Here is a 14,068-nt window from a genome sequence, read left to right as displayed (position 1 = left end):
TTGTTTGTTGGTATAATGTTTTTGCATTTCTAGGTAAAGGAGGAATGTAATGTTTAGCCCGGCAACGGGCCAACCCAAGTGGGTACAGTTTGAGGGGGCTTCTAGCCACACTCCCCTTGTGCGTGTCAGCAGTGGTCCGACCCGGCGTCCACGCGGGCGGCACGCTGCTATGTTAATAAAAGCCCAGTGCTCTGGGCGTGGTGCAAGGCAGTAGCCGGCCACGAAAGTAACCACGCGTGTGCAGTCCATTTATTAGTGTGGCCTACCAGTACATCACACTATGCTAGTAGTGCAGGTGATATTATTCACACCAACTGTAGTGCCCATGTTTGGGTGTGTAAGACATGATTGTCTTGTGCTGTGCATGTAAAAGAGCACTATTTTGCAGCCATTTAGAGAGAAAACAGCTCAAAAGCTCCAGCATATGAGGAACGACATTTTACACAAAATGGCCGCTGACATCCTTTGTAATGCAATGCCACTTCAATGCCTTGGTTCCATTCATCATATTGTCCAGCGTCTTCACATCTGCCTTAGTATGTAAAAAATGTTCATAGTGAATTACTATTTGCAATTTGCTTGTGACAAAATAAAAGTCCTCGAAAAACTCTAATGCAGAATCAAAATGTATTTGTATTAATTTCTGGCGTACACTCTTCGAGCGCAAATGCCTAGTAGCGGATTGAGTTGGTGGTGCAGCTGTTAATGGTTTTGCATGGGATTCCAAAGTCGGGCCCTTTGTAAGAAAGTTGCACAAATGCCTTCATTTGTGTAGTGTTCTGCATGTGCTGTTTTTAGGTATGCACTGCGTTATCAGTTAGTAAAGGAAGGGTAATGTATCAAATGTATCTGGCAGGTATGAGGGCACAGTTCCATGAGATGCTGTGTACCATATTCAGCATGGGCATGTTGGGAGACTTGTGCTCTTGGAGACTCTGTGCACTTTGGAGAGAGTGAGAGCTGCCAGTCCCATATAAGAATATATGCACCCAGGCTAGTGCTGTGAGACAGCGACTTGTGTTAGAGCATACTCTGTACCATGGTGAAGGGGGTGGGGTCAGGGATCAGTGCCACAGCAAACTCGACCATGCTAAGAGGAGATGTGTGAGGTGCTATTACCATAGAAGTTTATTTGCACATTGTGAGAAGGGGAGAAATATGGGATCAGTGCCTTAAACATTCCAGTTTCCCATGTTAGGAACAGGTTTTATGAGTGGGGCAGGTTGAATTTTATATTACGCTGGTGTAATGTTCATAATTTGGAGAATTTCACATTACACTTGTTATGCAAAATTCCCAAAGTTATGCCGTTGTGCCACTTTGCATAACTACGCACCACTCGTAAAAATGTACAGCGAAATGCGCCACTTGCAGTTAACATTTACCACAAACGCACGCAAACATCGGTACTTGAGTGACTGTTGTTTGCTGTGGTTTGTTTATACATGTGCTTGCATCAAAAATTGACACAAGGATGCATTTCATGCTAAAATATAGCATAAAATGATGGATTTGCATTTTGTGTAATTATGCATAATTTCACAGCATTTTGCAGAAAGTTTGTGCTATTACTTACATTTCACACACTCCTACTTACGAGGTGCTCGTGGTATAGAAATCTGCACTGTAATCATACGATGAAGTACCAGAGAGCAATACCATATAAAACTAAGCAGTCAGTGGCAGCTGGTAGGGGACAGGGATGGGGTGGCAGGGGCGGGCAATGGGGGTTAGAAAAATAGAGGGGGGAAAAAGACTTACCTGCTCATCGCTGGTCACCAGCTGCTGCCTCTCTTCTCTCCTCGCTGTTCTCCTGAAAGCACACAGGCTTCCAGACTCCCCTAGCCAATCACGATACTACGGTCTGAAACATGACAGCAGCATTGTGATTGGTCTGAGCGCCATGTTTTGGTACTCAGACAGGGAGTGGGCGCCTGTCCATGTTCTCCTTCCAGGCTATGCAATACAGCCGGGTGGAGAACATGCTAAGTGCGCATGACGGTTTGGGTGGCCCAAGACAGCCGGACAAACCGCCATGAGCAGTGATGGTTTTTTACAGTCCAACCTTAGCTATAAATCAACAGATCTTGGAAGCCATTCTTCAAACAAGGTGTGATGCCAGGAATGTAGATAGCATTTTTGCAGAAAAGATGATCCTTGAAGAGGTGGGTCCTTCATTCCTCCCCAAGGTTGACTAATGAAGGTGCTACCCAGACCTTTGTCTGTACGCTCCTGCTGATCGTTGGTGTGTAGCAGGAGGATTTTCTTCCGGTCTTCTACTTCTGCACTTTTTGGCATCTTGACCGATATTATATCACAGCTATGAGTGTAGTATTTCCCACTTGGAAACAATGGCTATTGTGAGGCGTGGCAGCCCACACACCATAGGGCTCCCGGGTACGCCAACATTTTGCAGGGAGTAGGAATCCACTGACCTACAAAATCTGCTTTTGTGATGAAGAACATTCTGTTGTTGCTGTGCTCCTAGTCACACAGAGTCAGTGCAAACGAACCTAATTAGTGTTAGTTATAGAAAGGCGCAATTGCAGGAGAGCAGTGTCTCAGCAATTTCCTTAAAAGGTAGGACCTGAAATACTGTTCCTGCTCAGACATGCTCTTGGTTTTCTATCCTTGACTAATGAGGTAATTCGCCTTTTTACTGGCCATGTCCCAGTTCTTCCTTTCTTATTCTCTTTCTTTCTTGAGGAGAGTTCCATTGGTTCATGTACCTCCCTACTTTGAACCCCTTTCCCTTTCTACTCCTGGTCGAGTGTCTTTATTTACGTGCTTTTGCCAGCTAATTGTAATTCACAAGAAATGTCTGTAATAATTTCTCAGAGGTTCTTGCTGAGGATCAAGATGATCCGCAGTAGTGTATTCTAGATCAATTGCTTCACTTGGGAATCCCAGCAGTGGAGATCGGGGGGGGGGGGGATGAAGGATTAACAAACACATAAGATGCACTTTGTGCTATAAGAACTACTTATTGTCCTTGTTTCATATCAGCTCCTTGACAGTCTCACTGGTATATGTCTTGCTAACGCTGGAATGACGGATGGACCTCTTTCTGTCCATTCTGATTTTTTTGTAAGCTGTGGTGCTTTAAGGGTCATAAAGGTGCTTCCTCAAATTCACTCCTGAGGTACATCTGTCTCCAGCTTCCAGAACCAGAAAATAGGGAAACTTGGAAAATAGGCAACAGGCCAGGGCTTCAAAGAAGCAAGAAGGTGTTGTACTGTAGCAGAGCATTGTTATAGCACATCAAATCACTATCGATGCTTCAAAATTCTTTCAGGATGTTCGAGATTGGGCCTGGAAGTGAAATTCCCACCACTCGTGGAGTTTTCTGAGTTTTTCCCACTCTGTGCTTCGTGTAGCACATAGAGTTCCATAAAACTCCACTCTGCGGAGTGGAGTATTTTCCTCGCTCACGCTCACCAACGTTAAGTTGTTGAGGGCAAACGAGGAAAATCTTACTCCAGGCTACCTTCTTGCGAGATTTCTCAACACGGGTGGTCGTGGATGGCCACCACCACTCATGTTGAGAAATCTTCCGTTTGCGTTGAGGAAGTTCCCGCTTCAGTAGAGCATCTACTGGAGCGGCAGAAAGAAGCAGCGCACTCTTGTGCTGCACATGGTGCCTTTTGCGCTGATTTTCCAGTGTGGGATAAATACCCGCCACTTTTATTCAGGCAAATGGCACGACCTAACACACTCCACTGCTTACGGAACTCTGCGTAGCGCGTGGAGTTTTTTGGTAACCTCCATGAACTCCGCCCACGCCTAGTTGAGATTCAGTGTACAGTCAGTCTGGTGTCACAGAGAAACTAGGTTGTCGAGCAGTAAGCAGATGTACATATGGGATCAGTTCGTCCCTTTGCCCTTCTTCGTTCTGGTGATACATTACTTCAAACCTAGGCACGGGTGCCACATATTCACCTGTGGATCATGAAAGCTGCAACCCCGTAGACTTTAACTCCTCCTAAAAGGGCCAGCCACCTAGCACTTTCACCGAAGTGAAAAAAAGTGTTTGTGGACTCTGTCTTTCTCTCCCATCTCTAATCAACAAAGTGACTAGAGTTTCATTTTACATGATGATAATTCTTCGACATATTTACACTGAACGTGGCTGTGACATAGGACAGAGGACTCTCTAGCTCAAATAAAATCAAAAATAAGCCTTGTGAAATTGGCGTAATTTCCACTGCAGAAATTAGGCGAAATGCCCGAAAATTATGCAAAATTATCTGTTATGCAAAACTCCGATCGAGAATGTTGTGCTATGTTTTAGTGCAAAATGCAACCTTGTGTGCACGTTTCAGTCAAGGACGTATTTTGCCTTGAAAAAAATAACTTATGTGACATGCAGTGGAAGCGCAATCGTGGGCATCTTGTAACGTGAAATGCTGGAAATTACACCATATTATGTCGATGTAAACAGAATTTCGCCTAGGCTCAATGAAGACTGAACTATGCAACCATACTCTACATCATTTTGCAACTAACAACTAATCAATTGCCTAACTGAAAAAAAAATGTAGGAACACTGCAAATGGACAAGTCCTTAACATAAACTAATGGATCCATATCATGAATTCTAATCACTGTACTGGTCAGAAGGATATCTTTCAAAGAGCTAAATGACAGGTTTACATTTCATGTAATGACGAATCATTTTCACAATTCTGGCAGAATTTTGTATAGTCATGTTACTTTCACACATTCCTAGCTTGTAAATGCTGCTTACAAACCTATCCTCACACTTCTTTAGTTTTGCCACAATATAGTATGGGATCTTATGCAACCATATCAGCTTTGGAGCGTATTCTCTGTGCATCACGCACAACACCAGTGCTCAACTCCAATAGATGCCACTGCTAAGAACACTCTTCCTTCATCCATGCACTACGAAGTCAGAACCACAGACTCCTGCTCTCCACGTTGAGACTTTGACAAGAGGTATGAAAGTGCTGTAGAAATAATACAATAAAATTAATCCAATATAGTCTTCCAATAAAAGTTTGGCTGATAAATGTAGGGACTACTTACTAATTTGTATATACATTGGAGAGATTCTGCTACAGCACACCAGTGAATCAAGAACTTTTGACAACATAACTGGTTATTTGTAGACCGCACATTCACCTCATAGATGTTAACATGGTGGCTCCATTGAAAGATAGCCAATGTTTATTACCTAAGTCAAGGGAGCTAGCTTTATCGACCCCTGAAGAAAGAATGGATAAGTAGATCCTCCAAGGTTCCAGCGGGTGACCCCTCCAAGGTTCCAGCGGGTGACCATGGTGTAAGCAGCCGTGGTCCGTGCAGATAACAGTGGTGGGGCGGTGGGGCGGTGTAAGGGAGAATTCCGAGGGATGATGCCTGCAGGAAAATTAATTATTTATTTAATTTTCCCTTGGCATCGTCCATAGGATCCCCCCTTACACGGCCCAACTGTCCCACCGCTGTTACCTGAACGGACTGTAGCTGGGTGTGAGAGATCCCTATATTCGATGCATGACTCCAGAGCTACTGGAGGGCGCTAAGTAGCGGATACCTTTGTTTGCCTGCTCTTGTACTGTTCTCACAGAAGGTCACAGTAATGAAAAAACGATGTTTCATTCTCTAAAGTGTATCAGGGCCTGGGAGATCGTGGGTGTTTGAAGCGGTGGCAGCTAATTGTCAATTTCATGTACCTTTAACTCTAATAGGCTGTTACTTTATATAGCCTATACTTTCTGATTAGTAGTAATTGACTTACAAATGTCATACAGCTTGTGATAAAAGGAAATCCCTGTTACTTACCGCTAATCTGCATTACTCCTGGTCCCATTGTCCTTGTCACATTCATGACATATGGAGATAACCATCTCCCAGACAGAAAAAAAGAACAGAGGAATGCTGGGACTCCCTACCCACCCCCTACCACTGGAAGTTCTTAATGAGCACTGACCCAGCATTCTTCCTGAACTACCAAACCAGCAACAGGAAGGCTGGCCATCCAGGAGGGAGGGAGGGAAGTCATGAATAGGACGAGGACAACGGACCAGGAGTAATGAAGATAACCGGTATGTAATAGGGCATTACACCCAGGTCTCTCCAGTCCTCGTCCAATTCATGCCATATGGAGCATACCATAGCCAGAATCCCGGCATTCTAAACCACCAAAGAACACCCAGGACACTGCACCGAAATCAGCATCTCATGCGAAGCAACGGGATAACCACGGGGAAAAAAAAGGGAGGAGCACACAGATCGCAACGCTCCCAACCAAAAAAGGGCCGCACCACACAGAACAAGCAGGAGACGAGCCAGGCAAACAAACAAGCAGACCAGCAAACCCAAGGCACAGCCGCACCACCAAAGCAAAGGTCAACCAATGCCAGACAGCCTAGGGGACAGCCAAACCACACCAGAAAACCCCCTGAACCAAAACAGGAGGAGAAGCCCCCACCAAGTAAGCACCAGAGACAGTCATCAACAGAAGAACAACAATGAGGCCACAGACGGAAACACCCAAATAGGTCACACACACCAGCAAGCCAGGGACAGACCAACGGGGAGACAAACAAGGCCTGGAAGAACCAGGACCCAACACCTCTCAAAGAAACACCAGCCCCAGAGACAAACAGAAAGGAGAGCCACCACAGGCACAAATGAGGCTCCCATCATAGAAAAAAAGCCAAGCAGGGTACCCTGGTCCCCAGAGATCTCAACCCCCAAAACCGCTGAGTGCAAGAGAGCCAGCCCAGAAAACCACCATGAAGGTGACCAGGCAAGGAAACCAAAACCAAGGCCGCAAAGGAGGCACACAACAGAGACCCCAAGCCCAAAGTCCAAACTTCAGAAGGGAAATGGTGGCTGAAGCAACCACACCACCACACCCACAGGCTCCTGAAGGACTAGAACAGACCGAGCACCCCGCAGAGCACAGAAGGCCAGAAAGGGCTCCCACAGGACCACAAGGCCACCAATGGCCAGTGCCTCTAACAACAGAGAGAAACTGCAGCAGAACCAGCAGAAAAAGATCCAAAGCAGACAAGCAAAGGACGCCCAACAACGGCGAAAGCACACACAACCAAACCAAAGAGAGGGGAACCAGAGGAACAACCAAACTCCATCTGCCCTAACCAGGAAATGAAGAGCATCATGGCCAACAGCAGGACCAACCCCACCGCAACTGTGGAAACCCACAGCAGCCCAGCCCAAAAAGAGGGAGGAAGGGCTGCCACCAGGGCCAAGGCACACCCCCAGAGGACCAGCCAAGTACAGGACCACACACCCACAGGCCAAATACTTGCACCCGAACCCCAGACAGAAAACTGGGGAGCAAGAGCATGAGGAGGACAAACCAAGCCTGAAAAGACCAAACCAGGAAGGGGGGAAGCACTGACCAAGGAGCAAGCCCCCCAACCAGACAGTTCCAGCCACCAGAGAGCTCAGACGAAACAACCGCCACGGAAAACCCCAGAGGGGGACAAGGCCCCACATCAAGAACATCCAGCACCAACCACCAGCGCCGAAACAAACAACAGCCAAAGCCCCCAGACCAGGAGCAGAAGTTGGAGCCATGGCACAGGGACAGACCAACAGGCCAAGACCTAGGAGCACACAAGGAACACAGTGGAAACTGGGACACACTACCGGAACCCTGCCCAAGGAAGCCACAGCCAAAACCATGGCCAGAAGGAAGCAGGCCCAATTAGCACAAGAATTTCAGGAGCCTGGAGACCAATCGGAAAGACCAATACAGCGGGAGAACCAGAGGCCAGAACCCAGCAAAGCACAATGCCCCACCAGGCAAAGAAGCCAACAACAGGGACCCAACTGAGCCATGGAAAGTACAGACACCCCAATGGGCAGACACCCCAAGACCTAAAACTGGACTGAACTGGACCAGGACCCAAAAGCCAGAGAGGACCAAGGACAGAGCAAGGCAAACACCTGAGGCCATGAGATCAGGGGAACCCAAAGACCAAACAGGAATTCCAGGGAAGACCCTGCCTCAAACAACACACACCGAGGATGACACCTCCAACCAGAACCCCAGGGGGGCGACCCAAGGTGGACAAAAAAACTCTGAAGAAGACAAACGCACCAGCCACCAGAGACGCAAAACACACCGAACAACACAGAGACCAGCCACCGAACACCCCAGATCCAATAGCCGGGACAAGGGCAACAGAACACCGGGACAAGCAGCCCAAACGGGAAGGAGGAAACCCCCAACCAAACACCCCGCTGACCAACCGGCCAAGAGGGCAAAGGACGACACACAGGAACTACCTAAAGCGAGTCCCAACACCAGTAACAGACAAAGACAAAGCCCAGGACTTCTCCAAAGCAACAGCAGATGCAGACAGCCACAAGCCCCAGAGCCCCAGGCCAAAACACTGTCAGGAAAACAAAAACCTCCAGGCCATGACCACAGGCACCAGGGAGCCAGAAAGCACACCAGATAAGCGGGGTGGCCAACAGCCCAACACCGCTGATGGCCACAGAGGCAGCAGACAAGCCAATGGACAGAAACACTGACCAGTCAGCAGAGACAGGATGAGGAACCCCCTACTAGCCACAAGAAAAACAGGTACCAAACCAGAAGGCAGAAGCAGTCCAGGAGAACAAGCAACAGCTTGCAAAACCCAGGCCAGAGACCTGAGTCCAGAAAAACAAGGCCCACTGGAAGGGGCACAGTCGGCACCCCCCAACCGATCAGGAAGACCACCACCAACCACCACATGAAACCAGGACCCGACGAAGAAGGCACCGGTGCAGTCCAAAAGGCGGCAGCAGAAGATCCACCACCAAAACACCAGGCACAACCGCCCCCCGAATGGGAGCAAGAAGGCCACATACACAGCGCCCCCACTGCCCCGGAAAGAGTGACACAGGGAACCAAACCACCAATCCCAGAACCACTCTACCCTGTGGGCAGAGAGAATGCCTATCGGAACCAGCCACAACCAAGGCCACAGCGGCAACACACTGCTAAAAGAGGCCATAAAGCCAGGGTAGAAGTGAACAATCCTGCAAGGGGATGCTGCCCCATTATAATAATTACTCAGGATAAGTGGATTACTCGCATTAATAACCCCTGCTCACCCCCTTGGTAGCTTGGCACCAGCAGACAGGCTTATGTCAGAGGCAGTGTGTTAAGCATTGGTGAATATACACAGTAATTCAGTGAAAACACTACAGATGGACACCACACAGGTTTTATAAAAATAAGTATTCTTTATATAGACTTCACACAAGACCACAAATGACAAAAATCCACAATACTACACTTAAGATTGCTTTTAAGATGATAAAAGTTACTTAGTTCAAGTTGATGATAAATGCGACAAAGTTCTCAACAAAGTACCTGGATGCGTAACCCAAAGTAAATAAAAGGCTCGCAAAAGGGGAGATGCTTCGTTTCCGTGATCCGGGGGAAATGATGCGTCGTGCCTCAATGCTTGCGTAGAGTAGGGGATGCGTCGAAATCCTTACATTACATTTCCTTACCCAGACCTGAGGCGGAAAGCCGGGTCTGGTGGTACGAGCGCATTTGCGTAAATTGAAATTTTTAATCTTACACTTGAAAGCCTAAATAACTGTTTTTATCATTCTGTGTGGTGTCACTTACTGTGCTAGCTTCTCACTCTAAAGCGCCATCACCAGGAACCGCTTCCATCTTTAACGCACAGCCGACCTGAACGCTGTAGCGTTTTGCCATTCAGTTCAGCGGCCGCCATCAGTCCAGGCGTGCACGCTGACCACGCCCGCTTTTGGCCACGCCCCCCGCCGATCGCCCTTTAAAAAGCGCTGACTGCTAGCGCTGCATTACATTTTCTTACCCAGACCTGAGGCGGAAAGCCGGGTCTGGTGGTACGAGCGCATTTGCGTAAATTGAAATTTTTAATCTTACACTTGAAAGCCTAAATAACTGTTTTTATCATTCTGCGTGGTGTCACTTACTGTGCTAGCTTCTCACTCTAAAGCGCCATCACCAGGAACCGCTTCCATCTTTAACGCACAGCCGACCTGAACGCTGTAGCGTTTTGCCATTCAGTTCAGCGGCCGCCATCAGTCCAGGCGTGCACGCTGACCACGCCCCCTTTTGGCCACGCCCCCCGATCGCCCTTTAAAAAGCGCTGACTGCTAGCGCTGCATTACATTTCCTTACCCAGACCTGAGGCGGAAAGCCGGGTCTGGTGGTACGAGCGCATTTGCGTAAATTGAAATTTTTAATCTTACACTTGAAAGCCTAAATAACTGTTTTTATCATTCTGTGTGGTGTCACTTACTGTGCTAGCTTCTCACTCTAAAGCGCCATCACCAGGAACCGCTTCCATCTTTAACGCACAGCCGACCTGAACGCTGTAGCGTTTTGCCATTCAGTTCAGCGGCCGCCATCAGTCCAGGCGTGCACGCTGACCACGCCCCCTTTTGGCCACGCCCCCCGATCGCCCTGTAAAAAGCGCTGACTGCTAGCGCTGCATTACATTTCCTTACCCAGACCTGAGGCGGAAAGCCGGGTCTGGTGGTACGAGCTCATTTGCGTAAATTTAAATTTTTAATCTTACACTTGAAAGCCTAAATAACTGTTTTTATCATTCTGTGTGGTGTCACTTACTGTGCTAGCTTCTCACTCTAAAGCGCCATCACCAGGAACCGCTTCCATCTTTAACGCACAGCCGACCTGAACGCTGTAGCGTTTTGCCATTCAGTTCAGCGGCCGCCATCAGTCCAGGCGTGCATGCTGACCAGGCCCCTCTTTTGGCCACGCCCCCGATCGCCCTTTAAAAAGCGCTGACTGCTAGCGCTGCATTACATTTCCTTACCCAGACCTGAGGCGGAAAGCCGGGTCTGGTGGTACGAGCGCATTTGCGTAAATTGAAATTTTTAATCTTACACTTGAAAGCCTAAATGACTGTTTTTATCATTCTGTGTGGTGTCACTTACTGTGCTAGCTTCTCACTCTAAAGCGCCATCACCAGGAACCGCTTCCATCTTTAACGCACAGCCGACCTGAACGCTGTAGCGTTTTGCCATTCAGTTCAGCGGCCGCCATCAGTCCAGGCGTGCACGCTGACCACGCCCCCTTTTGGCCACGCCCCCCTCTGGGGTAAAAATGTGCATGCATAGGAAGCGCAGCGGACGAGCGCAGCGGACGAGCGCAGCGGGAGCACCGTTTGCGCGCCTAAGGCAAGCCCGTCTGCGCCCGTCCGCGCCAAGACCGCGACTAGCGCAGGAAATCCTGCCCAAATTACAACCCGTTGCACTTATCCATCCAGCGACCTCCACCGACTCCGCGGTAAGAACCGTTGCCCCTGCCTGCTGAACCTTGCTGACCTTGCGGGCACATTTCACTGTAACACTTGCAAATGGTCTCTCTCTGCCACCCCAGTTCTGTCACCACCCCCCACCCCCCCCCACCGGAACAACCCTCTGCACTTCAAAGGTGGACTTATTAACACACGTTCCATGTGCAAACACAGTCAAGACATAAGAGACCTTATCCTCGACTTAGATCTCGACTGCCTCCTGATAACGGAAACTTGGCTTACTGATAATAGCAATCCGGACTTAGCTATCGCCCTCCCTCAAGGCTTCTCCATCTTCAGACAGGATAGACCGAAAGGAAGAGGTGGCGGAGTTGCTTTAGAACTCAAAAACAGTTTTCCCTGTCACACCTTCAACCTAACTACCCTGAAAGACACTGAAGGACTAGGTTTTTCAATCAAACTTAACAACTCCTCATCCTTCACAGGCGGCCTCATCTACCGCCCACCTGGCAATCCCTCCAACTTTCTTGACACACTTACTGATACTCTGGGTCATCTTCTGCTCAGATACCCCCACTTCACGCTGCTTGGAGACTTTAACCTTCACCTTGAATCCAACTCGGACCAACAGACTACAAACCTTCTACAGACTCTAGCCATCTTTAACCTTCGGCAAAATGTGTCTTTACCCACTCACATCCTTGGACATACACTCGATGGCGTGTGTTCCAACCTTCCCTCCCTCACTACCCATCCCCCGGTACCTCAAATCTGGACGGATCACTGCCTGATCCCCTTCCACATTAAAAATTCCCGCCCACCTCTGTCCAGTAAATCCAACTCGCTCCCCAACAACTTTGTAAACTGGAAAAAAATACAAGAATCTTTCGAACTCGACCCTATCCCTCAATCTCATGCCCCCACCCTCACCGGTGACATTGAAGCCGACGCCAACCTCCTTCAAGGATGGCTCTCCCACGAAATCAGTGTTCGGACCTCCCCCAACCCTCCCCGTAGATCAGACAAAAAAATCAAATCTAATGCCCCCTGGTTTACTCCTGAGGTGGCCGCGTCACGCCTCTCCTGCAGAAGGGCTGAACGCAAGTGGCGTAGAGCGTATGACACTACTGATCGTCTATCATACACTCTACTAAGAAAACACTACCACTCAGTCATTAAATCCGCCAAAAAGTCCTTCTATATCAAAGCCATCAACGACTCCAATCAGAAGCAAAAAAAACTTTTTTCCATTGTAAAATCATTTACCAAACCCAAAGCCCTCCAAATTGCAATACCCCCATCCCAAGAGCTATGCAACCAAATAGCTGATTACTTTGAGGAAAAAATTGAAGCTATTCAAAAGGATTTTTTGCCCACCCAAGCCAGCCAATTCTCACCGGGCCATCCTCCGATGGCGCCACCTGAGTTTACCCTAAAAAAATTCTCGCCGGTCTCCCTCGAACTAACCAGAGAGGTTATCCTGGCCTGCAAATCTGGGTCGCCCTCTGACCCCTGTCCCCCAAAAATCCTGCACCAAATCATTGATGTGGTAAACCCAATAATCAATGAAATTGTCAACTCCTCCTTAAGTACGGGATGCGTCCCTCGCCTATGGAAACAAGGCATAGTTAAACCCCTGACGAAGAAGGCTAACAAAACCCCCACAGATCTAACCAACCTTCGGCCAATCTCACTTCTTCCGGCCTTAGGTAAAATTACAGAGCATATGGTGTACAGGGAACTTAAACAATATCTTGAGACTCACGATATACTACACCCGCAACAATCTGGCTTTTCCCCCAACCACTCTACCGAAATGGCCTTGATCGAACTTACCGACTCGGTTAAAATGCTCCAAGACCAGAAAATGAACGTCGTCCTTATACTCTTAGATCTTACTGCGGCGTTCGATACCATCTCCCATACCATCCTGCTCAACAGACTGGCTGATATAGGGATTTCTGATGTTGCCCTGGCCTGGATCAAATCCTACTTAACCGACAGATCCCAAACCATCGCTCTCAGCCCTTTCCACTCCAACGAAAAGAAAGTCTCCTCGGGGGTCCCACAGGGCTCAATCTTGAGCCCCCTTCTCTTCAATGTATACCTCATCCCTCTCATATCCCTCATCGAGTCATTCGGCATACCAGTAACATCATACGCCGATGACACCCAACTTATTGTACCATTAGAGAAAAACTCCACGAACGCAGAGCTAAATCTTAAAAACTGCTTAACAGCTGTCTTCCAATGGATGGATGTTAATCACCTTAAATGTAACTCCAGTAAGACGGAGATCCTTCCCATGGGAAAAAATACCACATTCTGCCCGGCCCACTGGTGGCCAGACAACTCCGTTGCCCCTCCCAATACCGTAACCTCTGCAAAAAACCTCGGTATCCTATTTGACAGTGATCTTTCTTTTGACCTCCATGTCAGGACCGTAGCGGGCCGTTGTTTTGGTATCATCAAATCCCTGAAGAAATTCTTCGACTTTCTACCTCTCGACGACAGAAAAACGGTCACGGTAGCCCTAATAATCTCCCGCCTGGATTACTGTAACGGTCTCCTCGCAGGAGCAAAAAAATCTACTCTCAACAAACTCCAGAGTATCCTCCATACCGCAGCCCGACTCGTCCTAAAACTGCCCAGAAAATCATCCATCTCCGCCGCTTTAAAATCCCTGCACTGGCTTCCCCTTCCTAAAAGAATCTTTTTCAAGATGCTGCTGGTCGCCTTCCGGGCCTTCAATCGCTCTGGCCCACGTTACCTCACCAGACGTTTCCCCCATTACAACC

General features: G+C 48.3%; 1 long non-coding RNA gene across 1 annotated transcript in view; it reads left to right on the top strand.

Annotated features, from left to right (window-relative positions):
* The window catches only part of LOC144825122 (uncharacterized), a 657,153-nt gene that overhangs the window by 255,644 nt on the left and 387,441 nt on the right, over positions 1–14,068 (top strand). The window lies entirely within an intron of this gene.

Source organism: Lissotriton helveticus, chromosome 3_1 (assembly GCF_964261635.1).
Source record: "Lissotriton helveticus chromosome 3_1, aLisHel1.1, whole genome shotgun sequence".
Classification (NCBI taxonomy): Eukaryota; Metazoa; Chordata; class Amphibia; order Caudata; family Salamandridae; genus Lissotriton; species Lissotriton helveticus.
This window is presented reverse-complemented; position numbering and strand designations above follow the sequence as displayed.